At 38.0% G+C, this 3,474-nt stretch overlaps 1 long non-coding RNA gene across 1 annotated transcript in view; it reads left to right on the top strand.

The window, feature by feature from the left end:
* The first annotated feature begins 1,590 nt into the window (after window positions 1-1,590).
* The window catches only part of LOC106870002 (uncharacterized), a 12,749-nt gene continuing 10,865 nt past the window's right edge, over window positions 1,591-3,474 (top strand). Inside the window, exon 1 of the long non-coding RNA XR_008264026.1 lies at window positions 1,591-1,712. This is a non-coding gene — a long non-coding RNA (uncharacterized LOC106870002). The remainder of the gene's footprint in view (window positions 1,713-3,474) is intronic.

Below are 3,474 nucleotides of genomic sequence, written 5' to 3'. Positions count from 1 at the left end.
CTTCTAACGCTGGAGATGTACTACGGTGTCAGCTGTTCACTACCAGTGAACTAAGGTAACACCTCTTATTTTTCAAGCACCTTTCGGAGTATTCGAGCGGTCCCAAGCAGTGCTGCTTTCTGCAAGTGCTCCACCCTTATTGTAGCCCCTATTTGTTCCACGTACTTCTCAAGAATTTTACTCATTGTTCCCAGGGTTCCGACAATTATTGGTACTACTACCACCTTTTTAAGCGGCCACAACTGCTTAACCTCCCAAGCTATCCTGTCATGTCTATCGACTTTTCTTCGTTATCGCATACCTTGTTGTCGGCTGGGCATGCTATATCTATGATCCAGCATCGTTTGCTTTCTTTCTCAATTAACACTGTGCCTGGTTTCCTATTCTCTATCTCATAGTCACAATGAATCATAAAATGCATAGGATTTTTGCATTATTATTCTTGATGATGCCTTCGGGTTGATGTTCGTACCACATTTTTGCTCTGTCAAGTCCATACTTGTTGCAAATCGTCCAATGGACAATCCTTGCTATATTGTCGTGGCGTCTCTTATATTCTTTCTGGGCTAGTTACGTACATTGGCTGGTAATATGCCATACGGTCTCACCGTTGTGTCCACAGATTCTGCACTTATCACTTTCTGTTGTGTTGTCTATTCTGTATTTTATGTAATTTGTTCTTAGTGCTTGCTCTTGGGCAGCACAGATTAGAACCTCCGTTTCCGGTTTTAAATGCCTTTTAGTCATCCACAGCCATCTTTTTTCTTTGTCTTTCTTCTTCAACATCCCTATGAAATTGACCATGCATTCTTTTCTTTACCCACCTATTTTCAGTTTCATTCGTTTTCAAGTGCTTGTACAGTGCTTTATCTTTGCAATCTTCCATCCTACACAAGGCTGATCTTCTTACTTCCAATTATTATTATGGTAACTAAGAACCAGAACGACCAGAGACTACTTCCAGTTCGTTAGTTCTTTTTTGTTAAATGATTCTCAAAGAGAAATTCTATGGCCACTCGTCCTGCAAGAAATAACGAGCAGGATTCTTTGAAATCACACTTTACCATATTTAAAGTGAGCACAGTGACTATTGTAGACCTTGGAATACTGAAAGATAGGATGGTCATGACAGGACTGTCTTTAATTACGTACCCGTTTAACTAGGGCTGAACAACAACAACAACAACAGCAACAGCAACAGCAGCAGCAGCAGCAGCAGCACTAGCAGCAACAACAACAACAACAACAATAGCAGCAACAACAACAAAGGTGAAAAGCCAACAAATGAGTCTTTACGAGAAAGTGTTAATTGCTAGAAATAGCAGTTCAGTCTTCATCAAAATCAAACACCACCATTTAATAAAAGAAAGGACATATATGGTGATATTATACCAGAATGGTCACGATTGGTAGATATTTATTTCATTAGGTCTGACGTGGGACAAAAATACAATTCCAAATGATTAAAAATTTCTCAGAGTTTGCCGTAATTAGTTCTGTGTAATCTTGTATAGGTCATGTGGGCTACTAATAGCATCAGATGTAGCAGTACTATGTAATATTAGTAATATTCAATTGGTCACGTGGTCTCTTGCTGCTGTTCGAGGGGACAGCACTATATAATGTTGATCGATACAAATTGTGTACCGATTCTGTGACAGGTCAACATCCTGCAGCTCTTTTTTTGGTGTGGATATTCGCAGAAGTGGGCAGTAAGTGCAGATTTTCTCATTTTTAGCAAAATATGTCCGCATCCATACGAGTTACGGCCTCCTAAGCTTCTTCAGTAAAAAATATTCAGTTTTATGTGGAAAATCTTGTGTGCGCTAATTTTTTAAAATTTTATGCGCAAGCGTGGCTGTGTGGTAAGTAGCTTGCTTCCCAACCATATGGTTCCGGGTTCAGTCCCACTGCATAGCACTTTGGGCAAGTGTCTTCTACAATAACCTCGGGCCGACCAAAGCTTTGTGAGTGGATTTGGTAGACGGAAACAGAAAGAAGCTCGTCATATATATATATTTATATATATATATATAAATATATATATATATATATATATATATATATACATATGTGTGTGTGTGTGCATGTGTGTGTGTGTGCCTTGTGTTTGTCCTCCACCACCATTGCTTGACAACCGATGTTGGTGTGTTTACGTCCCCGTAACTTAGCGATTCGGCAAAAGAGAGCGATAGAATAAGTACTAGGCTTACAAAGAATAAGTCCTGGGGGTCGATACGTTCGACTAAAGGCGGTGCTCCAGCATGGCCGCAGTCAAATGACTAAAACAAATAATAGAATAATAGAATAAAAGAATAAAAGAATAATTATAAAAATGCGCGCGCACATGCGCACAATTTAGAAGGAATCGTGTAATCCTACATTTCAAATTATTGAATAATTTTACTATTTTGTAAGATTGGTTTTTAGCTCCAGGTCAGCTCGAAGCGACCTTAGCTATACTCATGAGTATCCTACTTCTTTGTACCTAATGACATTGGGGAGAGTTATCGAGAAACATTTTACTGCTATTTCTAGCAGCTTGAATGACTACGTAGAGGTTCCTTTATTAACTGATTCGCGAAGTGGTACCATGGATCGATAAAGCCATGGCTACTAAATGCATCGTTAGTGACGACTTTATTCTCAAATTTAGTCACAATGCCAATTATTTTGAGGGGATGGGTTAGTAGCTTAAATGGAGCCTAGTACATGGCTGGTACTTTATTTGATCGACCTCAGCGGGATGAAAGGCAAATTTCACCTCGGCGAGATTTGAACAGTTCTGTTACGGTTATGTCAATAGTGTATTTAGAGGAGGAACAATGGAGTAAATACTTATTTATACAATTGTCCGACTAGATTCTATTTGTTACACAATCGCTAAAGCAATATTTCATCTGTGTATTCTTTTATTTGTTAATTTTGTGCCGGAAAATGGATTCTAAATAAAAATGGGAGAAGAAACAGTTAAATAAAATTGTAAGTACAAGGGAGGTAATTTATTTAATTTTTTCCCAGGAGTTATTTCTCTTGACAAGCAAATAATTCTACTGTCAGTGAAATAAAGATTTTTGTGGTATTGGCGGTATTTTGTCTGCTGTTACGTTCTGAGTTCAGATTCCGCCAAAGTCGATTTTGCCTTTCATCCTTTCGGGGTCGATAAATTAAGTACCAGTTTCGTACTGAGGTCGATCTAATCGACTGGTTCCCTCCCACCAAAAGAATTTCAGGCCTTGATTCTAGAGTAGAAAAGAAAGTTTTTTTTTATTTTGTTTGTTTTCTCTAAATATATGAAGTTGTATATCTGTGACATTTGCAGGTATTTACGTAGCCCGAAATGTTTTTCTTTTTAAGTTCAGTGCTTGTAAGTGCAAATTCTTTGCACTCAGTGTATCAATTCATTAGTATACAACCTGAAATTATCATATAATTTTGTAATTATGTGGGTAGATTAATGCACTAATTTCTGCC

The sequence above is a fragment of the Octopus bimaculoides genome, chromosome 4 (genome assembly GCF_001194135.2).
Source record: "Octopus bimaculoides isolate UCB-OBI-ISO-001 chromosome 4, ASM119413v2, whole genome shotgun sequence".
NCBI classification, from domain to species: Eukaryota; Metazoa; Mollusca; class Cephalopoda; order Octopoda; family Octopodidae; genus Octopus; species Octopus bimaculoides.
The sequence above is the reverse complement of the archived record's forward strand: the minus strand, read 5'-3'. Positions and strand labels throughout refer to the sequence as shown.